The sequence below is a fragment of the Eutrigla gurnardus genome (genome assembly GCF_963514095.1).
Source record: "Eutrigla gurnardus genome assembly, chromosome: 24".
NCBI classification, from domain to species: Eukaryota; Metazoa; Chordata; class Actinopteri; order Perciformes; family Triglidae; genus Eutrigla; species Eutrigla gurnardus.
Genome location: NC_139935.1, coordinates 10,787,110 through 10,812,865, shown reverse-complemented (window position 1 = coordinate 10,812,865; position 25,756 = coordinate 10,787,110).

Here is a 25,756-nt window from a genome sequence, read left to right as displayed (position 1 = left end):
AGAGGCTATTTGTTTGGGCAGAAGCAGAGATTCGATAGTGTAGGACTGGCTTGTAATTCTTGTTGACGTGTTTTAAGTTTTGATCACGGACCGCCGAGTCCGTGGCTTTCTGTATTGTTGTATTCGAAGGCTGATTGTGTACCCACGCTGCTGGGTTGATTTCTGTAACAGTGTTTTGACTAACCTCAGCCATATTTGCGAGCTCAGTAAGTGGTCTACTATCAGTTAAAGGACCGGGGTCCCGCTGAACGAACGCCAGTTCATTCACGAGCTCCCGTGTGATAGTAACACGCCTCCTGAGTAGGCTTTGGCGGTAATAAGGTAATACGGTATACCACAGGTCTTAAAAATAGCAACGGTATCAGTTTCAATACCGTCATTAAAAAAATGCAATGCACTTATATAGGAGAGAGAGAGAGAGAGAGAGAGAGAGGATGGCAAGTCGCGCACCGAGTGACCTGGTCTCAAAGAAGAACACGACTTCTGCAGTTTGGCAGTATTTCGGGTTCCGACCTAATGAGAAGTAGAGCTTAGTTCAAACCCGGACCGACCCGACACATTAACTGTAATTAAGAGCCCAGCAAGATTTCAACCCAACAATTATTTTTCATGCATGAGGCTGTTGTACGTGCATATCCGTGGGAAGTGGGGGTGAGGCTGCACCGCTACTCAGTCACAAAAATATACAAATAATTGTATACGCTATAGTGCCGCGATTAGGATATGACTGGACAAAGCCGACACGTATGTTATCGCCTTCTCCCACTACTCACTTGAAATGATCCCGTACCTCAGACTTTCCGGATGACTTGCTCAACGTTAATTGTCCTGTTTTTAATTTATCCTTTATGTCTCCAAGTTCCATGTTGCACTTTAGCGTAACTGCTTTATTCTTTGATTTAGCTGCACAGAGCGGAACCGTTATGAATGCTGCGTGCGCACTATGTGTAGCGTCTTTTTTTTTTTTTTACTTTGTGTAACTTTTCTTACGTAGACCTACTCTTCTAAACATATAACCAATAATATTTAATGTTTATGCCTAGCCTTCTCCTCAGATAAGGGGAGAAGGCTAGGCATAAATGCAATGATATAAAAAAAAAAAAAAGAACGAACGAACACAAACGTTTGTTTAAAGGCCCGGCCCGACCCAGCCCGAGGGGTAGGGTGGGAAATTTCGGCCCGGGTCGGGCTCGGGCAGAGAAGCTAAACTCTAATGAGTTTAGTGACGTCGTCTGAGCCTTATGTCATAATTGTTAATTTGTCACGGTAATGCCGTATACCGGGGTAAAATAGGGAGGAGGTTTGACGGTATCAAAATTTGGATACTGCCCAACTCTACTTCTGAGCCTTTGAATATTGCGTGCGCATTCTCTCCCTCTCTTTGTTTGTGTCCCGCTAACACACACGCACACATACGACCCTGTTACGGCCCCAGCCCATGGCTGTGTCCTGTCTGTATATGTCTGTGTGTATGCTGTGTGGGTGTGTTTTACAGGTTGCTGATTGTGGGCTGGCTGGAAGCACCTGTGTATGGCTGATTGGCTTGCAGATATAAACCCCTGACGTGGGCTGCCTCGCTCTCTCACTCATCCCTGAGACCTCGATCCTGCTGCACCTCGTTTGTTATGTTCTGCACCTGACAACATGCACCACACATACCACATGGCACTCAAACACTTTCACACACTACTGACGCTCACTTCCACCTGCCATTGCACATTCCTTTTGTTGTCTAATCAATAAAACACATTGTATTTCGCTACATCGCGCTGCCTTTGCCTGTGTGTTGTTGCGGCCTCAGAGCTGGGCGTAACAAAGTTGGGGGCTCGTCCTTTTGAACGTGCTGGGCGTTTAGTGGATTTGTTGCCTTGTGGGTACGTATTTCGTCGTTGATGTTCTGTGTGAGCGCAGCAGTTGGGCACTGCTGTTTGGGTAATTGGCGGCGCGTGGCGCTCGTTATGGTTGATTGATCTGGTGCGGCGTGTGATGTCAGGTTGGTGGGGTTCCCTTTGTGGGGATTCCCTAGGTAAACGGTGACGTGTTTCTCCCTTTTGTGCGTTGGCACGCATGCGGTTGTGTTTGTCCTTTAGCTGTTTTCATTCATTCATGCAAGATGGATTTTGGTGGAAGCGGAGAAAGGTGAGTGTCGGACAAAGTGGGTGTGCATTGTTCTGTCGGAGTTTTTCCTGGTAAGTTTAGCGGCGTCTCTCCTTTGGGATTTGCCGGTGGGGGGTTGTTAGTGTTGGGGTACGGTGGTTGAGAGCTTTCCTTTTCCCTTAACCTGCTCGGGAGCGCTGTCTGTGGTTTGGGAGCGGTGACCAGTTTTACTGGGGGCTGCTTTCGTACCAGCGGGCTCTAGGTGCATAAATACCCGCCGCTACGCCTCATGAAGACTAGGGGGGAGTTAAGTAGGTAGTTTCTGGATAGGCAGATAGCTAGCGGGGAAACTCCGGCTTAAAGCGCACAGGTGGGTCTGACAGTTTACTTTTTTCTGTGTTTTTCTCGCAAGTGACTGAGATGGATGTAACGGTGAAGGCGTTTTTGGAGGAGCCTTCTGAGAAATGGTTGGATGAGTGTTCTAGGGATCAGTTGCTTAAAATAGTTGACCATTATGAGGTCGATGTAGGTGACAGGCGTGTTAAGGAGACCGTTCGGGCCAATTTGAAAGTGCATTTGTTTAAAATGAAGATTTTAGGCACAGTGAAGGAAGCTGGTGCTTCTGTGTGTGTGATGACTCGGTTGCGAGGTTTAGTGTTGGTCCTGGTTTGTCCTTTGAGCAGCAAAAGGAGTTGCAAAAGGAGTTACTAGAGTTGCGTTTGAAGTTAGAGGCAGAGAAGGAGCTTTCTTTGGAGAAAATAAAGCAGCAGACTGAGTTGGCGAAACTGGAGCTGCAGAGGCAACAGCTGCAGGTGGCTTGTGAGGAAAGAGCAGCGGCTAGTTTGTTACCCGGTGGTCCCTCTGTGTCTGGGGGAAATGCGGTACGTGCTGATGCTTGGAATGATTTGAGGCTGGTGCCCAAATTTAATGAACGTGACCCGGAGACGTTTTTTCTGATGTTTGAGCGTCTGGGGGATGCGCGGGGGTGGTCTGAGGCCACGCGCGTATTGTTGTTGCAGTGTGTGATAACTGGCAGGGCCCAGGAGGCTTATTCGTCATTGAGTAGCAGTGAGTGTGCTTATGTACGTCGCAATGCGACGTACATAAGCGCAAGGTTAAGACGACAGCTGAGGCCGCTGCCTTGGCCGACGACTATTTGCTGACGCACGGGGGGGATGCTCCTGTGACTCGCGGTGGCGGGCACAGAGACACTTTCTCCGGTGGCAGTGCGTGGTCTGGGCGCTCGGTAAGACCAGCAGAGCAGCAGAGGAACGAACGTGGTGCACGTGAGTCTGACAAAGTCTGTAATTATTGTTACAAACGGGGCCATTGGCCATTGGATTGTTATGCGTTCAAGTCCAGGTTGAAGCACACGGAGTCCAGTTTTACCCCCAAGCCAGCAATGTTTGTTGCGCAGGTCTTGGAGGGGTTGCCAGCAGGGAAGGAGGCGGGGCCTCAGGTGGCCGGTGTGGGGCTCAAGTCTTTTGAGCCATTTATCAGTGACAGTGTGGTTTCCCTGGTAGGTAGTGACAAGAGCTTTCGATTCTTTTATTTTGACATCAATTTTACCGTTTTCAGATGGGTGAAGTAGCGGTTGGTGTGCGCCCGGCTTTACCTCTGGATGGAATCGAAGTGATTCTTGGTAATGACATATGCGGTGGCAGAGTTTGGGCAGATGTTCCCCCTCCGATTGTGGGGCCGGTGCCCCTCGTTAGCAGTGAACCTGATGAAAACGAGAGGGAGCGCACCCCTTCGAGGTCAGGAGCTTGGCTAAGAGTAAGTTGGTGGGTGCACAGAGCAACATGAAAAAACATTACGACCGTCAGGTTGAAGATCGTGTTTTTCTCCCAGGAGATCAGGTCCTTGCTCTATTGCCCATTGTAACATCTCCCTTTCAGGCAAAATTTTCGGGTCCTTACTCTGTGGTTGAAAAGTTGTCTGACCTGAACTATTTGATTGCTACATCAGACCGTAAGTCGTCTACTCAACTGTGTCATGTGAATTTACTGAAACCATACTATGCTTGTGTGCAGGAGTCCGGTGTTCAGGGGGTCCAGTCGTCAGATGTCCATCCTGCCTGTGTGTCTGTTTCTCCATCCCCTGTGGTAACTGAGCAGGGAGGTGACGGCGTACCAGGCCCTGATGACGCTGTACTCTATGGCCGGCTCAAGAATTCTGAGACTCTGCAGAAGTTGGATGGTTTGTTAGGTCATTTAGAGGTTTCCAGACGTGCACAGTTGGTTAGTTTGATTAAAAGTTATGTATGCAAATTTGACTTGCTCAAGGGATATTGGCAGGTCCCATTGTCTGACAGGGCGAGAGACATTGCAGTGTTTATTACACCCACAGGCTTATATTCCTATTCAGTCATGCCTTTTGGTTTGCGTAATGCGCCGGCGACCTTCCAACGCCTAATGAACAGGGTTGTGGGAGATCTGGAAGGTTGTTCGGTGTATTTAGACGATGTCGTCATTTATTCAGATGATTGGGACGTCCATCTTGACCGCATTGACAAGTTGTTTGACCGTTTGGCGCACGCACATTTAACTGTCAATCTGGCCAAATGTGACTTTGCGAAGGCCACGGTTACTTACCTCGGTCGTGTGGTGGGTCAAGGTAGAGTATGTCCTGTGCGAGCAAAGGTGCATGCTATCGATAACTATGTTCCTCCTATGACCAGGAAAGAACTGATGAGGTTTTTGGGGCTCGTTGGGTACTACCGTTGCTTTTGTAGGAATTTTTCAACTGTTGTTGCGCCTCTTACTAACCTGTTGAAAGGTAAGGTTAAGTTTGACTGGTCGTCTGAGTGTCAGTCTGCGTTTGAGAATGTGAAGGCCCTTATTTGTCATGCTCCAGTTTTGGCTGCTCCTTTGTGGGATAGGCCCTTTAAAGTGGAGGTAGATGCCAGTTATGAAGGGGCGGGAGCGGTGTTACTGCAACCTGATGACTTGGGAGTTGATAGGCCTGTTTGTTTTTTTTCAGGGAAGTTTAACAAGCATCAGCTAAATGATTCTGTTATTGAAAAAGAAACACTGGCTTTGGTTTTGGCTTTGCAGCATTTCAGTGTCTATGTCAGTTCTAGACCTGTTGTTTTTCACTTCCACCCGCCATTGCTCATTCCTTTTGTTGTCTAATCAATAAAACACATTGTATTTCGCTACATCGCGCTGCCTTTGCCTGTGTGTTGTTGCAGCCTCAGAGCCAGGCGTAACAAAATTTGGATACTGCCCAACTCTACTCCTGAGCCTTTGAATATTGCGCGCGCATTCTCTCCCTCCCTTTTTTTTTTTTTTTTGTCCCGCTAACACACACGCACACATACGACCCTGTTACGGCCCCAGCCCATGGCTGTGTCCTGTCTGTATATGTCTGTGTATGGTGTGTATGCTGTGTGGGTGTGTTTTACAGGTTGCTGATTGTGGGCTGGCTGGAAGCACCTGTGTATGGCTGATTGGCTTGCAGATATAAACCCCTGACGTGGGCTGCCTCGCTCTCTCACTCATCCCTGAGACCTCGATCCTGCTGCACCTCGTTTGTTATGTTCTGCACCTGACAACATGCACCACACATACCACATGGCACTCAAACACTTTCACACACTACTGACGCTCACTTCCACCCGCCATTGCACATTCCTTTTGTTGTCTAATCAATAAAACACATTGTATTTCGCTACATCGCGCTGCCTTTGCCTGTGTGTTGTTGCGGCCTCAGAGCCGGGCGTAACACTGAGGACATAGCTCCATCTGGTGGCTGTACCGGCCATCTCTCTCTCCCTCTCTCGCTATTCTATCAGACGTCAGTGGCTCCGCCCCTGAACGCTGTGGGAAATAGCTCCATCTGTCGGCTGTACCCAGCCATCTCTCCCTCTCTCTCTCGCTATTCTATCAGACGTCAGTGGCTCCACCACTGCACGCTGCGGGAAATAGCTGTACCTGGCCCTCTCTCTCTCTCTCTCTCTCTCTCTCTACACACATGCACACACACACTCCACGTGTGTCTCTTCCCTTGTTTAGCTTAGCTTTGTGTGTAATTAGGTAATAAGGCTTTGTTAATTGCAGTGTTATTGATTGTGATCATTATTACTGATTTTAATAAATCTTATTATATTATAACTAGCGGTCTCTTTTGCTTGTTGTGTATGTCACTGGATAACAGCAGGTTATGAAGGCTAGTGCTCGAATTTCACGCCTTTTTAATTGTTCGATTGTTTTTATACCTTCATGCCAATGATCACGGTGATTGGCATGTGAGTATAAAACCTTTATATTGAGACTGAATACAGTTTTCCCATCCCAGGGTGGTGCCCCATATATTCATGATTATATCATAATGATATATTAAATCTAATTAATATTGATAATCATATTGACATTATTAATTAGCTGTTGAAAACCAAATCTGCTCCTACTATATCCCCAACAGTGTGATCTCCTTCACAATAAAATATCTTTGGTGGAACGTCAAGATAACGGCATCGTCGTCTTCTTCACCTTTCAATGATACTCGCTTTGAGGTAAGTCTCGTTATCTGCCAACGATATAATACGCTGTTTAATGTTGAATGAAGTTTAAGTGTGTCGTGATTCCTTTTTCCTAACGTTACCTTTTCAAACAAGTTTATAATGGAAAGCTAGTCGGCTAGTTAGCACGTCAGCTAGAGGTGTAATGATTCATTCGATTAATCGATGAACCGATTGTCAGGCCTATAGATTCTACTAAATCGATCTGCTAAAATAAATAAATTGAATCGTTTTGGCTTCACCAATAATCGATATGCATTTAATGGGATGAATCGTGATTCTTACTTATGATTAATGTTTTAATACGTTTAAGACGCACTCTCCCCTGCCAGCATGTAGTCTTTTGAATATTGTTCAAAATAACTGAGCAATATTTAATTACATTTTTGTATTCAGCATAAAATATTATGCAGGACTACTTTTTTTCTAGAATAAATATGTGATTTTTTTTACCTTTCAGAAGAATACAGATAGTCTCACTTGCATTATTGCATGTTTATTTCATGGATATAGAATTTTGGTTACAAGTTACTGAATCGAATCGTGGTTTACAGAATCGAATCGAATCGTTGCAAAAAAAAGAAATCGTCCTTGAATCGAATCGCCAACTACTGTATCGTTAATCGAATCGAAGTGAAGCCAAAGATTCACACCCCTAACGTCAGCTAATGTGACTGAATTGTGTATTAACGTTAGCCTACAATCAACGTCAGTTCAGATGTCATTATGAAGGAGCGCCGACCCAGCAGATAATATCTGGACACTTCTTTTCCAGAATGAGAGCTCATAGAGGAAGACGCTATCTATGTAGCACAGCTAGCGTCAGGGCTGAGGTGCAGATGGAGCTGGGCCTGGCTAAAGGTTGAGACAAGAAATGAATTAGAGCCATCCCATGTCTCATAATTACTGACGATACTTTATTTGATCACAGGGTGTCTGTAGGTCCTGAAATATGTCCTTTGTGCTTTTAGAAATTGGTATGCATATGTATGAGCAGGGGCGTCAATAGGTTTTAAGGACAGGGGGGGCTTAGCCCCCAGGAGATGCACAGAATGTGAGCGAACGTTTAATTTCACAAATAGCTATCAAAAACAGAAATTGCACGTTTTGGACAGATTTAACAGAGATACTTTACTGTGTAAATGTTTTAGGCCACCATTACATTTTTAACACAGTACAACAACAAACACAGGAAGTACTGTATGTTTACAGCATTAACAACAACAAAAAAAGAAAAAAATCCACAGTTACAGTGCCGTATTTAACCAATGCTTCTTATTCATTAAGTATTAGCCAAAACTGTATAAACTCTACAAACAACCAGGACCTTCACATTGCATTTCGGACTAACTAGCTAGCTACTGTAGCAGAGTTCTTTTTGAGCTGAAATGTAACTTTTGACCGCAAAACAACAAAGGTAAGACGTGCACAGAGATATGCAGCACGCATCTCATGCTGCCTCCTGTACAGGGGGCTCTCAGCTACAGAGTGTGCAGGCCAGGTTTTTATTTGTCAAACAGGGAGCATTTGGCAATCACGTGGGACTTTCTCCTGTTAGCTGGGGGGCTGCAGCTAACTTATTGTTACTATCAGCAGTGATGAATACTTACTCTCTTGAAAAAATTCCGTATATCCATTCTTGTTCACGTTCTTCTCCTAATGCTGATCTAGTAGGTTCTGTGTGCTCCGCTCCCGGTACACACACTGCAGGTACCCAGGTACCGAGTGCAACCTAGGTTGCAGGGAAAACGTGGACTGGATTTCAGTGATGTGAGCGTGCTCAATATGACCAAGTGGAATGGACTGGATAACGACGCACTGACTCTGACTCTCTACCGCTTCCACTATGAAGTGAAGGGAAACTAAGATTTATGATCACATTTAAGTTAATAATAACTGGCTGAAGCCCCCCTAAAATAGGCCTAATGACGCCACTGTGTATGAGTACTTTAAATGTATATACTGTAATTACATTGATGAATGATTTCTTCAGAGCCTCTGCTGGGTTTGCATGATTACATGTACTGTTGTAAGTGTTTGTGTGCTTATTGTTGTTGATCTGTTACTACATTTGGTTTTTTTTACCTGAAGTAAATCTTGTCTTTTCCCTTATTTTCTCCTCAGAGTTCACCAGAATGCTTCATTTATGTGATAAAACCACAGAGAAATCTTCTGGGGGGGGATGCCCCCAAACCACCCTACTCAGGTTTATTTGGCAAATTTGTCACCTTTTTCAGCCCCTCTGAGTTTGCAGGTCTGGACAAAGAAAAGAGACATCCGAAGCTATTTCCCCACCCAGAGAGTAAGCGTAGCTGCTAGACAGTGGGGTTGCTGGGCAGTGTCCCGACCAAAGCTGAGACCCAACTTCAGCCCTTGTGTGCATAAAAGCACCAGATGTGATCAATGATGCATGTGAATCAAATCCTTTAAAAAGTAGGAATAGAAATACATAAAAAGAAGCAACCAACTAGTTAGAATCTATAAGACAAGTCAATAAATAAAGAATAGTAAAAGCAACAGGTGACATGTAGGTTAAAACCAATAAAAAGAAAGAACACAATAAAAGTAATAATCCAGACCTTCAACCAGACTCCTGGGGCCCGTTCCAGAAAGCAGGTTTTCCTGAAACTCTGAGTTTGTTAACCCTGAGAAGAGGGAAACTCTGAGTTTTCCATTCCAGAAAGAGAGTGAACTCAACCTTTAGGTCAGTTACCATAGTAACTGACTCTGTGAACCTAACCTGCTCACTGGCAGGTTTGTTTCAACAAATAGTCCAGGCAAAGTAGCGTTTTCCGACAGACTAATTGTAAAATAATTTTTTTCAGCATAGATCATTTCTATGAGGTGTCCAGAACAACATACTAAAAGTCCTAAGAAATCCTAGTTGAGGAAATATGTTAATTTCTCATCAATCCCAGATGTGTGCCAATAAGGCCAGGCAACAATACACCCCAAAGGGGCGATTTTTTTCCTTTACTCCTATCAAAATGAAACTTTACACAATGAAAGTACCCATGAAAAGTTAAACAAAACGTATTACAAGTTTCTTTGAAAATAAATTTTAATATGCAAATGAGCTATACACTAATCGAATATAGCCAAAATACACCCAAAAGTAACTTTTTTGTATTACAAGTTTCTTTTGAAATGAATTTGAATATTCACATGAGCTCCAAACTTATTGAATATGTCCTATCTTGCATAGGCAGAAACACCATTCATATGTATGATAAATATATCAGCCAAATCTTCATCCAATCATCCTGCTGCTTTTAGACTGGCCTCTTACCTGGAAACTGTCTGGCTTGGTAGTACCTGCCAGGGCTATATCCCCCGCCGGTATAGTATTCAGGGTCACGGAGGAACACAAGCCTCCCCACCACGACAAGGTAGCAACAAAAGGGGAGAGTTTTTTTTGGTGTTTATTTTTATTTTATTTTTTTTTATTTATTTTTTTTAAAATCCAGCCTGGATCCTCGACCCCTTCTCTGTGGCTCTTGGTTCTGGCACCCCCTATATCAGTTCCTGGTTTGTTCTTTGCTTAGTTCTTCCCCTCTGGGTCATACTCATCTGATAAATCAGGCAACTGTGAGTTTGTGCAGCTAGTACCACGACATTCTCCGCAAATGTCAGTGCAAGGGAGTCCATGTTTTTTGCATGTGCATCTCTTTGTGCTGCAGTCTTTCTTGCAACTACAGCGGACAACATCTAGTATTTCTGGTGGTGCCGCAGGCTGATCGGTCATTATTGGCATAAATCTCCCATCCAAAAAATGCCACCCCCAGTCATTTGGGTCCATACGTTCACTTCCCCCTTTCCACGCCATTATTTGGTAAAAGACCCAAAGACTATGGAACTTTGCAGCTGTTGACGTTGGAGGGAGAGTTTGAGGCTCCACTGGAGATGAGTTCAGAGTTACTTTAATACAGAATCACCTGTATCTTAGCATATCCAGTGATTCATCTTTTTCGCCCCCATACAGTGATACTAGCGCTTTTTCACCTGCTGCAATGATGATGCCTTTTCCCACATTTTCCTGTGACTGGCTGAACACCTTAGCTTGTTTGAGAAAGCTAGTGTCGTTCTTTACTTTTTTCAATGCCATTCCCTTTCCTATGCCAAATAGACGTGATGTAGAATCACAGCCTAAAATGGCATGGATAAAGAGGATTGGGTTTCTAGCCTAGATATTGCTGTGGCTAGCTTCTCATAACACTGCAAAGCTCTTTTCAAACAGTGGAAGTCTGATGTGTGGCCCGTCTGGTCTAAAATACTTGCTTACTACAAAAAGACAAGCAGTTTTTTGTGTCTGGCAAACTTATTTAAAGAGCTGGAATGTCTGGAAAGTGTGTCAATCTGGTTTTCATCTGTCTTTAAATTCTTGTGAAGCTGTCTATACTGAGTGGGCAATCAGCTAGTTACAGCCAGCTCAGCTGTAGTCAATAGACTTGACTGGAGGGAGGGGCCCAAGTCAGAACATAAAGGACTGCCAGTGAAACTCCTTCAAGCCACATTTGTCTGGAGAAAGGAAGGAAGCTGCTTTGTCTCTTGTTGGTAAGTCAGAAACTAATTGTAGATTTGGGTTTAGGCATTCTGTGAGTAAAGCTAGTTGTAACCTTTTGGTCTTGTGTTGATAGCTTGTTGTTTAAATTGTTGTGAAGCTGTCCATACCGAGTGGGCAATCAGCTAGTTTCAGCCAGCTCAGCTGTAGTCAATAGACTTCATTGGAGGGAGGGGCCCCAGTCTGTGCATCAGGTAAACTGAGCACTGAGCAAGGCTGTCACTACAGCGTCAGCTGCAGCGTCAGGACAGCAGAACGAAGACAGTTGAACAAAGACAAGGGAGTCTATCTGCAGGAGTCAAGACAGCTGAACAAAGACAAGAGTCTATCTGCAGGAGTCAAGACAGCTGAACAAAGACAAGCGAGTCTATCTGCAGGAGTCAAGACAGCTGAACAAAGACAAGGGAGTCTATCTGCGGGAGTCAAGACAACTGAAGAAAGACAAGGGAGTCTATCTGCAGGAGTCAAGACAGCTGAAGAAAGACAAGAAAGTCTATCTGCCGGAGTCAAGACAGCTGAAGAAAGACAAGGGAGTCTATCTGCCGGAGTCAAGACAGCTGAAGAAAGACAAGGGAGTCTATCTGCCGGAGTCAAGACAGCTGAACAAAGACAAGGGAGTCTATCTGCAGGAGTCAAGACAGCTGAACAAAGACAAGGGAGTCTATCTGCCGGAGTCAAGACAGCTGAACAAAGACAAGGGAGTCTATCTGCGGGAGTCCATCGAGGAAGTCCATTGAGTTAGGCGTAATATCTCACCCCCCTCCCATCGCAGCCATGTGTCTTATCCCAGTCAGGACATCACACTGGAGAAGATTTTACCAGACACCCTTCGCTCGAGGCTGTAACCCATCCAATCTCTGCTACCCACCATTCTCCACCGGTAAGGAACTTGAAGTACTAGGGGGGCTGTGGAACTGCCAGTATGCAGTCAAGAAGGCGGACACCATTTCAGCGTATGCCTCCCTGGATCACCCCAGAAAACACTGCCACTCCAGCTGCCCTCTCAACTGCCTACTCGTTTTCACACTCCCCAACACGAACAGGGCGAGGAGGAGGAACTGGGCTCCTCATCTCACCCAGGTGGTCCTACCAGGTCCTTCCTCTGGACCACCTACCCCGATCTGCACTTGAATTCCACGCCGTCTCTGTCACCCTTCCTTTCAAGCTCAACATCATAGTGATCTATCGCCCACCCAGTCCTCTTGGTGACTTTTTAGATGAGATGGATGCCCTCCTGAGCTGCTCCCCTGATGATGGCACACCACTCGTCGTCCTCGGTGACTTCAACATCCACCCGGGAAAGCTGCACTCATCTGAATTCATTGACTTCTTCTCCGCATTTGACCGTACACTCTCCTCCTCTCCACCCACTCACTGGCCACCTTGTCTTCACAAGATCCTGTGGCATCTCGGCACTCTGTGTTACCCCGCTCACCGTGTGCAACCACCACTTTGTGACTTTCTCTCTCCCCATGAAGCCCACCACATTCTTCCCCTCTACGCCTCGAACTGTCACCAGCCGCTGCAACCTGAAATCCCTCACTCCCTCCGCTCTCTCCTCAACTGTTATTTCCTCACTACCATCCACAGAACAATTCTCCTTAATGCCTACTGAGGAAGCCTCCTCCATCCTGATGTCCTCACTCTCCTCTTCTTTGGACACTCTCTGTCCCCCATCTCACGACCTGCGCGATCATCTCCCTCCCCTCCCTGGCTGTCTGAACCTCTGCGAACCAACAGATCATTGTTGCGAGCATCAGAGAGAAAATGGAAGAAATCGGGCCAGCACAAGGACCTTGCTTACTACCACCACCTCCTCTCTGACTTCACCTCAACTGTTTCGGCAGCTAAATCTGCCTTCTACCTGGCAAAGATCAACTCTTCCGCCTCCAACCCCAGGAAACTCTTCTCCATGTTCTCCTCCCTCCTCACCCCTCCTACCCCTCCCCCTCCTTCCTCCCTTACTGCTGATGACTTTGCAACTTACTTTACCAAGAAAGTAAATGACATCAGCTCCTCATTCAAACCTATTCCCTCCTAGAAAACATCTCCCCCAACTCTCAACTCTGATGGCCTTACCAGCTTCAGCCCCCTCACCTCTGAAGACGTTCACACACTTGTTGCATCTAACCGTGCCACCACCTGCTCCCTTGACCCGATTCCCTCCTCTCTTCTCCAAGACATCTCACACGACATCTTGCCATTCCTCACCAGCCTGATCAACTCCTCCCTCACCTCTGGTCTCATTCCAGTGGCTTTTAAGACTGCTACAGTGAAGCCTCTCCTTAAAAAACCCACCCTAGATGCTACTGACATCCAAAGCTAAAGACCTTTATCTCTTCTTTCATTCCTCTCTAAAACCTTGGAGCGTGCCGCCTACAACCAACTGTCATCCTATCTCTCGCAGAACAACCTCCTTGACCCTAATCAATCAGGATTCAGGACTGCTCACTCCACTGAGACGGCCGTTCTCACAGTGACCGAGTCCCTGCGAGACACCAGAGCCTCATCCTACTCCTCCGTTCTCATTCTCCTCGACCTATCTGCTGCATTCGACACAGTCAACCACCAAATCCTCCTCTCCACTCTGGCTGAACTTGGCATAACTGACTCTGCTCTCACCTGTTTTACATCATACCTGACAAATCACACCTTTCAGGTCACACGGAATGGCTCTATGTCCAAACCCTGTTCTCTGGACACGGGTGTCCCTCAAGGCCCTCAAGTATTAGGACCGCTTCTGTTCCCACTATACACCAGATCACTAGGTTCTGTTATTACATCGCATGGATTCTCCTACCATTGCTACACAGATGACACCCAGCTGTTCCTCTCTTTTCCCCCAACCTCTGACACTCACATTGCAACTCGCATCTCGGACTGTCTGGCTGACATCTGTGTCTGGACAACTGCACATCACCTCAAGTTTAACCTGAATAAAACCGAACTCCTCTTCATCCCAGGGAAAGACTGCCCTCGCATGGACCTGACGGTCACTGTCGAGGGCATCACAGTATTACCTTTCTCAACTGTGAGGAACCTGGGTGTAATCCTCGATGACCAACTATCCTGCACCCCCAACATCACTGCTGTGGCCCGATCCTGCAGATTTGCCCTCTACAATATCCGCAAGATTCGGACCTTCCTCACAAAGGATGCAACGCAACTCCTGGTTCAAGCACTGGTCATCTCGCCTTGACTACTGCAACTCTCTCCTGGCCGGACTCCCGGCCTCTGCGACTAAACCATTGCAGCGTATCCAGAACGCTGCAGCACGCCTTACCTTCAATCTACCCAAATTCTCCCATGTGACCCCCCTCCTCCGTGACCTTCACTGGCTCCCTGTTGCAGCAGGCATCCAATTCAAGACGATGGCACTGGCCTTCAGGGCCATCAATGGAACGGCACCCATCTACCTTCAAACACTGGTCAAACCACACGCCCCGAAGCGAGAACTTCGCTCCTCTACTTCAGCTGGCCGGCTGGTACCAACAAATGTCGCTCAGCAAAGTCCAGACTCTTCTCTGTTCTGGCGCCTCAGTGGTGGAACGAGTTCCCGACCAATGTCAGGACAGCAGAGTCATTTGCCATCTTCCGAAAAAAGGCCACTAAGGACAATAGGAGATTGGAAAAATTTGCCTGGTCTGTTGAGTCTCGATTTCTGCTGCAACATTCGGATGGTAGGGTCAGAATTTGGAGTCAACAACATGAAAGCATGGATCCATCCTGCCTTGTATCAGCGGCTCAGGCTGGTGGTGGTGGTGGTGTAATGGTGTGGGGGATATTTTCTTGGCACACTTTGGGCCCATTAGTACCAATTAAGCATTGTGTCAACGCCACAGCCTACCTGAGTATTGTTGCTGACCATGTCCATCCCTTTATGACCACAGTGTACCCATCTTCTGATGGCTACTTCCAGCAGGATAACGCGCCATGTCATAAAGGGTGAATCATCTCAGACTGGTTTCTTGAACATGACAATGAGTTCACTGTACTCAAATGGCCTCCACATTCACCAGATCTCAATCCAATAGAGCACCTTTGGGATGTGGTGGAACAGGAGATTCGCATCATGGATGTGCAGCCAACAAATCTGCAGCAACTGCGTGATGCTATCATGTCAATATGGACCAAACTCTCTGAGGAATGTTTCCAATACCTTGTTGAATCTATGCCACGAAGGATTAAGGCAGTTCTGAAGGCAAAAGGGGGTCCAACCCGGTACTAGCGAGGTGTACCTAATAAAGTTGCCGGTGAGTGTAAGTCTTTTTGTGGCAAGTGACCCAGGTAAGTGTGGCAAGTGACTTCAAATTTATTGTGTTTATGCATAGGTTAACTAACTGAATGGACATGAATGTGTTAGTTATTTGGCCCCTGTTTTACTTGTGACTTTATGGCTTATCGGACAAGTCAATTTGGCTTAGTGTTGAGCTCATTTGCATATTTAAAATAGAAAAGAGTTAGTTTGCCTGGACTAAAAACCTGAGTTTCTCCTACACGTCTCCGCCTTTTTCTGGAATCTGAACCAACTGAAAACAATTGCCGTCCTTTCCTAGTCAACCATCGATATGGAAATTAGGGATGCATGATATTGGATTTTTTGCCAATATCCGATATGCCGATATTTTAAAACTCATTTGGTCGATTACCGATACCGATATATATATATAGATAGATAGATAGATAGATAGATAGATAGATAGATAGATAGATAGATAGATAGATATCGGCATATATATATATATATATATATATATATATATGTGATATATATCGATATGGAAATAAAAGTGATTCTAGCAGCTTTACGTCGGGAGAGGATTTTGATTACTTAGAAGGAAATTAACGTTTTTCCTACCGATCACATATCTAAACAATATTCTCCGACATTTTCAAAATTTCATATCATGGACATAATCCAGATTCTTTGCAGAGCTCTTTTGGTTGTTTGTCTCTACATGTCGGCCCTGTGATAGACTGGCGACCTGTCCAGGGTGTACCCTGCCTTCGTCCAATGACAGCTGGGATCGGCTCCAGCCCCCCGCGACCCTGAATACAGGATAAGCGGTAGACAATGGATGGATGGATGATTAAAATCATATGACTTAGTCTACGTATTTGTGCAATATTCTTATGCTTAATTTTCGGCTGCAGCCACTTTCTTTTTGTGCCTGGGGGGATTACACCGATATGAAAATGATTATTTGCTCACTGCGCTACTTTGTGAACCGTGGGAGTTGAACCTCTGTCGCCTGCACCGTAGGCAGCGTTGCTAACTGTTACACCACAGTGTCGCTCTGTGAGGCTGAAAGTAAAGACTTATCACCTTTAGATCAATCCACTGTTTCATTCAGTTATACACATTAAGTCAGGCAGTGATTATCTGCCACGCCAACTGTCTCCACTTTGATGCAGTTACGTTGGTCCGCTTTCTAAGGATGACCTCGTTTTCTACATAAACACTCAGTAATATCCCTAACTCTCTCCCGGTTGCCATAGTGAATCGTAGTATCGGAGCTCCATTAATGATGGCTTTGTAGAGTCGGCAGGCACGCGCTTAACTCAGAGTTTACATCCTCAGAGTTGACTGAACTAATTCAGAACAGCTGTTCTGGAACAGAAAACTCAGATTTGCCCATCTCAGAGTTGGTCGACTCAGAGTTCAGGGTTCAGTTCAGAGTTGTTTGAGCCTGCTTTCTGGAAGGGGCCCCTAGACGGTGCCGCTAGAAAGGAATGTTTCCAGTTTAGTTTTAAAGGACAACAGCATCGGGGCTCACCCACCATGATGAAAAGCTAAAGGCACTTTCACCAGTTTTCCTGGAGAGCTGGGGAATAACCAGACGGCCTGTTCTAGACCACCTGAGAAGTCTGGCTGCTTGGTACCTCACAAGCCTGTCAGAGAGATATCGGGGTCCCAGACCATGTAGGGTCTTAAAAACACCATTATCATTAACAAATCAATTCTAAAATGGACTGGAAGCCAGTGAAATGACCTGGGCCCGGTTTCCCGAAGCCTTCTTAAAGCCTTCTTAACGCTACGTCATTCGTAACCCCTACTTAGAGTTCCTACTTAACATTTTGCGTGTTTCCGAAACGTTCTTTGCTACGAATCTCTTTCGTACGTCATACGTTGGTAAGAGTGGTCTGGAGCACTGTTAGAGCCTTCTTAGCTCTATCGTAGGGATGTTTCAGCTCCTGACGCTAGTCGCCGCCACTGTACAGTAATCCAGAAATTCCCGCTGCGCATGGAACTGCACATTGCCAGTGTTTCACCAGTGGTTTTAAGTCATTCATGAAGAAAATAAAAATAAAATGCGCATGCATTTCATCACAAGGCTAAGCTTTACCTCAACCTCAGAAGTAGCTGAACCAAAGACGTCGCCATCTCGGAGCCGTTGGTATAGATAATTTCATAAGGATCAACTTCAATCCCATGGATATATTGACCGACGCGGCTATATTGCATAAGTTTTGACTTCAACGGCAACAAATACGCATGTAATTAAGGATGTAATTGGCTCAATCTCCTCCGCTGTTTCTATATTTATTATATATTTTTTAAATTAGTATAGGCTACGGTAGTATGTTCGACCATGGTTAAATAAATGTTTAGGCCTAGAAGGATTTCTAGCCATGTTTTATTGGCAAACACTGCAATAGCCTACATTTTATAATAGAGTGCTGTCATGCACGTGCGCATGAAATGGAAAATCGAACTCTGAGCAATCGATTTCAGCACTTTCTTTCTGGACAGCGCCGTGTACATACGACATAAGGAGGGTTTCTTAAGAAGACTCCTAAGAGACTGTTCGGGAACCACGACTATAGAGGTAAACAACTTTGGTAAGTCATAACGTAGGAGTCTTCGTAGCGCGCTAAGAGTGGACGTTATCGGGAAACCGGGCCCTGAGCACAGCTGTTATATGGTCCTACTGCCTGTTTGTAGTTCTCTACTGAAAGGAGTTTGGTAAGACTTTAGATGGAGCTGAGGGACGAGAAACCAGAAACCAGCCCACTTCTCTACATTCTAGGACGTCATTGTCCTGGAGAACTTTACAGTTCAGTCCAGTGCAAACCACTGACTGTCACTGGGACAGAGGAAGGAACATACTGGGAACCTTGCTGTCATAGATGATGTCATAGATGATGTCACTGAGGGGCTTACCTGAGCAGGTGAGATTCAGGATGGAGGAAAAGGAGACTGATGTTGCACACTCCCTCAGAGTGGATCCAGAATGAACACAGTCAGACCTGATCCACCACACAGGTCTGTCTGAGGACTCCTCTCTCCGTCCTACAGAAAAAGCAGAGCCACAGTCCAGCTCTCTACAGACAACAGCTGCTTCCTTCAGGGTCCAGTAATAGTCAACCACTGGTCTCCAGTCTCCCTGTCTCACCTCCAGTGTTCCAGAACAGCGACTGGCTCCTCCCACCAACCTGACATCATCAGGCTCTGAACAGAAAGAAGAGAGTCGTCAGTCAAAGAGCAAAGTGAGTTTGATGAGAACAGAAATGAACCAGATCGAAGCTGCAGCTCCTCTTCTACCTGAGCAGGTGAGTCCAACAGCTATGCCAGGTGAGCAGGTGTTTCTATCTGAGCCTGAGCTTCTACAGTCCAGGAGAGCAGACTCATGGCCTCCACACTGGAACTCTTTGGTCCACGTTGGAGCCCCCACGTCTCCATAGAGCGCCCCCTGGAGGACTGAAGGAGCCCCACAGCTAAGCTCCCTACAGACCACCTCTGCATCCTGCTGGTCAAAGTCAGCTTCACACACTGAGGACCACCACTGGTTGGACTGGTTGGACTTCACCTCCAGTCTGCCTGAGCACAGACTAGTCCCATTCAGCAGCCTGACAGAGTCTGGAGAGATGATAGAAGATCAAATATAGAGAGAGAAAAGACACCAGACACCAGAGAAAAAGATGTCATGAAACTATTTAGTGATTCAAACTGGACTCAAAACAATTCCACCATCAGTTCATCATGAACACCAGAACACATGGTTACAACACCACAGCCTGCAGCCATGTTCCATCACATTCACGTGTACTCGTGGCTTAAGGGTGAAGCTGATGTGGTCTCTGTCCCACTGTGACACCGAGGTCCACAAGCAGACAACACAACACTTCACTAACTGTGGATGCTCCACGTAATAAGGCAGGGAGACACCAACTGTGCCACGTTAACACCATATCAGCCATGTGACAAAGAAATGTGTTGCACTCTCTTCACACAGCACTGCTGTTGCAGAATAGTGGGGACGTCCATGTTCTCCCTCATGGTCCTCATGCAGCCGCTAACCTGTGATGATCACATTAGAGCTGCACAGTTTGATGTGTGCACGAGGGCATAAGTTTGCATCGGGACGATAAGGACAAGTCACAACCAAAGTTTGGGAAAGACAGACTAGTTCCAACCAATATTTTGATATATTTTAACATAACAGAATGTTCTTTTACCTAATGCATTGAATATAATATTTCTCAGCAAAATTTACCGTATTCAGTTCAAATATGTCATTCACGTGAATCGTGTAGATCCAAAGGGGGGGGGGGGGGGTCAGTTGGCATAATTTCACATAGACTGGAGTGAGACTATTGGCGTTTCAGAGTGTGATCTCCTTCACAATAAAATATCTTTGGTGGAACGTCAAGATAACGGCATCATCCTCTTCTTCACTTTTCAATGATACTCGCTTTGATCTAAGTCTCGTTATCTGCCAACAATATAATACGCTGTTTAATGTTAAATGAAGTTTAAGTGTGTCGTGATTCGTTTTTCCCTAACGTTACCTTTTTAAACAAGTTTATAATGGAAAGCTGGTCAGCTAGTTAGCACGTCACTGACGTCAGCTAACGTGACTGAATTGTGTATTCACGTTCAGCTCAAAGAGGAAGACGCTATCTATGTAGCACAGCTAGCGTCAGGGCTGATGTGCAGATGGAGCTGGGCCTGGCTAAAGGTTGAGACAAGAAATTAATTATAGCCATCCCATGTCTCATAATTACTGACGATATTTTCTTTGAGCACAGGGTGTCTGTAGGTCCTTGCATAAAAGCACCAGATGTGATCAATGATGCATGTGAATCAAATCCTTTAAAAAGTAGGAGTAAAAATACATAAAAAGAAGCAACCAACTAGTTAGAATCTATAAGATAAGTCAATAAAAAGCTAAAGGATAAATAAAGTATAGTAAAAGCAACAGGTGACATGTAGGTTAAAATCAATAAAAAGAAACAACACAATAAAAGTAATAATCCAGACCTTCAACCAGACTCCTGGGGCCCATTCCAGAAAGCAGGTTTTCCTGAAACTCTGAGTTTGTTAACCCTGAGAAGAGGGATACTCCATTCCGTACTGAGTTTTCCGTTCCAGAAAGAGAGTGAACTCAACCTTTAGCTCAGTTACCATAGTAACTGACTCTGAACTTAACCTGCTCGCTGGCAGGTTTGCTTCAACAAACCCTGAGTTTCTCGTACATGTATATACACTCAACAAAAATATAAACGCAACACTTTTGTTTTTGCTCCCATTTTTCATGAGATGGACTTAAAGATCTAAAATTCATTCCAGATACACAATATTACCATTTCTCTCAAACATTGTTCACAAATCTGTCTAAATGTGTGATAGTGAGCACTTCTGCTTTGCTGAGATAATCCATCCCACCTCACAGGTGTGCCACATCAAGATGCTGATCTGACATCAGGATTAGTGCACAGGTGTGCCTTAGACTGTCCACAATAAAAGGCCACCCTGAAATGTGCATTTTTTTGCTTTATTGGGGGTCTGGGGACTCAGAACCAGTCAGTATCTGGTGTGACCACCATTAGCCAGTGCAACACATCTTCAACACATCTTCTTCGCATAGAGTTTATCAGATTGTCAATTGTGGCCTGTGGAATGTTGGTCCACTCCTCTTCAATGGCTGTGCGAAGTTGCTGGATATTAGTGGGAACTGGTACACGCTGTCGTATATGCCGGTCAAGCACATCCCAAACATGCTCAATTGGTGACATGTCCGGTGAGTATGCAAACCGAGATTCATCCGTGAAGAGAACACCTCTCCAACGTGCCAGACGCCATCGAATGTGAGCATTTGCCCACTCAAGTCTGTTACGGCGACGAGCTGGAGTCAGGTCAAGACCCCGATGAGGACGACGAGCATGCAGTTGAGCTTCCCTGAGACGGTTTCTGACAGTTTGTGCAGAAATTGTTTGGTTATGCAAACCAATTGTTTCAGCAGCTGTCTGAGTGGCTGGTCTCAGACGATCTTGGAGGTGAACCTGCTGGATGTAGAGGTCCTGGGCTGGTGTGGTTACACGTGGTCTGCGGTTGTGAGGCCGGTTGGATGTACTGCCATATTCTCTGAAACGCCTTTGGAGACGGCTTATGGTGGAGAAATGAACATTCAATGCACGAGCAACAGATCTGGTTGACATTCCTGCTGTCAGCATGCCAATTGCACGCTCCCTCAATGCTTGTGGCATCTGTGGCATTTTGCTGTGAGACAAAACTGCACATTTCAGAGTGGCCTTTTATTGTGGACAGTCTAAGGCACACCTGTGCACTAATCATGATGTCAGATCAGCATCTTGATGTGGCACACCTGTGAGGTGGGATGGATTATCTCAGCAAAGCAGAAGTGCTCACTATCACACATTTCAATTCAATTTTATTTATTTATATGGCACCTTTCATGCAGGGAAATGCAACACAAAGTGCCGTCCAGAAAATACAAAATTAGAAAATAAAAACAACAACATCAGAAAGAAAGACCCGACCCCCCACCCGGAACACACTCGCACACTCACACTAACATGCACGCAACTCGGGTATGGACACCACACACACACACACACACCCCCACGCACTGCATTGGCTAAAACTGTAGAGACATGGCTCGGCACTGAGACATCGGTGAGTGAAAGGCAGATTTGTGAACAATGTTTGAGAGAAATGGTAATATTGTGTATCTGGAATGAATTTTTGATCTTTAAGTCCATCTCATGAAAAATGGGAGCAAAAACAAAAGTGTTGCGTTTATATTTTTGTTGAGTGTATATGTGTATATATATATATATATATATATATATATATATATATATATATATATATATATATATATATATATATATATCACCACTGCTGTTCTGCATAGGCCTGAACCCCCTCAGTCAGATAATCACGAAGAGTGGCTACGGGTACCGATTCTTTAGTGGGGCAACAATCAGCCACCTGCTCTACATGGATGACATCAAGCTGTACGCCAGGAGCGAGCGAGAAATAGACCACCAGGATCTACAGCGATGACATAGGGATGTCATTCGGATTGGACAAGTGTGGCCGGATGGTCTCAAAGAGAGGCAAGATGATCAGGACTGAGGGGATTGACCTACCAGAGGGCAACATAGGTGATATCCAAGACAGCTACAAATACCTTGGCATCCCGCAGGCTAATGGAAACCATGAAGAGGCCACAAGGAAATCAACCACAGCCAAATACCTCCAGAGAGTAAGGCAGGTCCTGAAAAGTCAGCTGAATGGTAAGAACAAGGTCCGAGCCATCAACATGTACGCACTACCAGTAATCAGATACCCCGCTGGTATCATAAGCTGGCCAAAGGAGGAGATAGAAGCCACAGATATCAGGACTAGAAAGCTCCTCACCATGCACGGAGGGTTCCACCCCAAGTCCAGCACCCTGAGGCTATACACTAAGCGGAAAGAGGGAGGCCGAGGGCTAGTGAGCGTCAAGGCCACGTTCCAGGATGAAACATCGAAAATTCAAGATTACATCGAAAAAATGGCCCCGAAGGATGAACTGCTAAGTGAATGTCTCAGGCAGCAGAACCCTGACGAGAGTGCGGAGGAGGAGGAGAAGCAGACAACCTGGAGGGACAAGCCCCTACATGGCATGTACTACCGTCAGATAGAGGAAGTGGCTGATATCAAGAAATCCTACCAGTGGCTGGAAAATGCAGGACTGACAGACAGCACAGAGGCACTAATCATGGCAACACAAGAACAGGCCATAAGCACAAGAGCCATAGAGGCCAGGATCTACCAGAGCAGATCAGACCCAAGATGCAGACTGTGCAAAGAAGCCCCTGAGACAGTCCAGCACATAGTAACAGGTTGTAAGATGCTAGCTGGATCAGTGTACATGGAGAGGCACAACCAAGTGGCTGGGATAGTACACAGGAACATCTGCAACCAGTATGGAATAGAAGTACCCAAATCCCAATGGGCCATACCACAGAAGGTGACTGAGAACAACAGGGCCAAGGTTCTGTGGGACTTCAGCTTCCAGACTGACAAACAGCTCCTGGCTAACCAACCGGACATAGTGGTGGTGGACAAAGAGCAGAAGACAGTGGTGGTGATAGATGTGGCGATCCCAGCTGACGCCAACATCAGGAAGAAGGAACACGAGAAAATTGAGAAGTACCAAGGGCTGAAAGAGCAGCTGGAACAGATGTGGAAGGTCAAGGCTAGCGTGGTCCCCGTGGTAGTGGGGGCACTCGGGGCAGTAACCCCCAAACTGGGAGAGTGGCTCCAACAGATCCCAGGAACAACATCTGAAGCCTCAGTCCAGAAGACTGAAGTCCTAGGAACAGCCAAGATACTGCGCAGAACCCTCAAACTCCCAGGCCTCTGGTAGAGGACCCGAGCTTGAGGATGACACAGATACCACCCCACCAGGGGTGAGAAGGAGATTTTTATATATATATATATATATATATATATACACACACATAAAGTGCAGTCGGCAAGTCTGGCAGATCTAGTCACATTTTGAATGAACACTCACGTGCCCCCCCTCTACCACCGAGCTCCTCCGCTCCCTCCCATCGATGCTTGTCAGTGCTCGTGCATCAGATTCTGTGAACGTTTACGTGTCATCTCTCATCGATAAACGGCATGGAGTACACTAGAACAATTTTTTAAACTACATGTTTTAACAGGTTTTACAGCACACACCTCACAGTTTTACTGATATTCTACCAAATAATTACCTCATAATCTATTTAACACACCCTTCTAACTGAAATATTTTAACAGTGTATTTCTATGAATAACATCCCCTCACGCTCACGCTCACAAATCAGCGGAGCAAACCCGTTTCTCGCCCGCTTCTTCATTAATCGTCCGTCGACTCAGCGTGCGCACACAAAGCCTTCCTGCCCCGCTCAGCTGATTACGCCTCCGCCTCACCTGCAGAGCCTCACACACCGCGGAAAGGTTCGGCGTGGGCGAGCGTGCGTGCGCGTTCCCTGCTCCGTGCACAATGGGACAATCAGTCTCCACCTGAGGGGCGCTTGGCGTTACCTCTGACTCGCCACATAGTGTCGGCTTCAGTGAATATGATCAAACAAATGTTGCCGACTGCGACTTACGTGTTAAAAGAATGCATCTTGGCTCCTCCTCGCATCACTGACACTGAACAATCGTTGCAAATACAAACTTTGCTATCCGTTTCCAACACCTTAAAAAATGTACATACCGCTTACATTTTAAACTTCTCCCTTGCTCTGCTGCAAGTTGAAGTAGGTGACGTGTCGCGTCGCGATGGCATGCAATCCTCGCGCCCTCGGGCATTTAATCTGATTTAATCAAGGAAGCAGCAGTCTTTTTTTATCGTTTAATATATCGGCGTGTTACCCGATATCCGATAATATGTTTTAACGTCAATATCGGCCGATACCGATACCTTGCCGATAATCGTGCATCCCTAATGGAAATAAAAGTGATTCCAGCAGCTTTACGTCAGGAGAGGATTTTGATTACTTAGAAGGAAATTAACGTTTTTCCTACCGATGACATATCTAGACAATATTCTCCGACATTTTCAACATTTCATATCGCGGACATAATCCAGATTCTTTGCAGAGCTCTTTAGGTTTTTTGCAAATGGGAGTTTTCTGAAAAAGGACATTTCTTTATTGAAATAGCCGCTTATATTTAATGTTTAATACGTGAAATATGATTTGAATCAAGGGCTGCACGGTGGTGTAGTGGGTAAAACTGTCCCCCCGGGTTCCTTCTGTGTGGAGTTTGCATGTTCTCTGTGTCCGGGTTCTCCGGCATCCTCCCACAGTCCAAAGACATGTAGGATGGGGGTAGGTGAATTGATAACTCTAAATTGCCCATAGGTGTGAATGTGAGTGTGACTGGTTGTTTGACTCTACATGTCGGCCCTGCGATGGACTGGCGACCTGTCCAGGGTGTACCCTGCCTTTGTCCAATGACAGCTGGGATCGGCTCCAGCCCCCCCCGCGACCCTGAATACAGGATAAGCGGTAGACCATGGATGGATGGATGATTAAAATCATATGCCTTAGTCTACGTGTTTGTGCAATACTCTTATGCTTAATTTTCGGCTGCAGCCACTTTCTTTTTGTGCCTGGGGGGATTACACCGATACGAAAATGATTATTTGTTCACTGTGCTACTTTGTGAACCACGGGAGTTGGAACCTCTGTCGCCTGAACCGTAGGCAGCGTTGCTAACTGTTACACCAGTGTCACCTTTAGATCAATCGACTGTTTCATTCAGTTATACACATTAACTC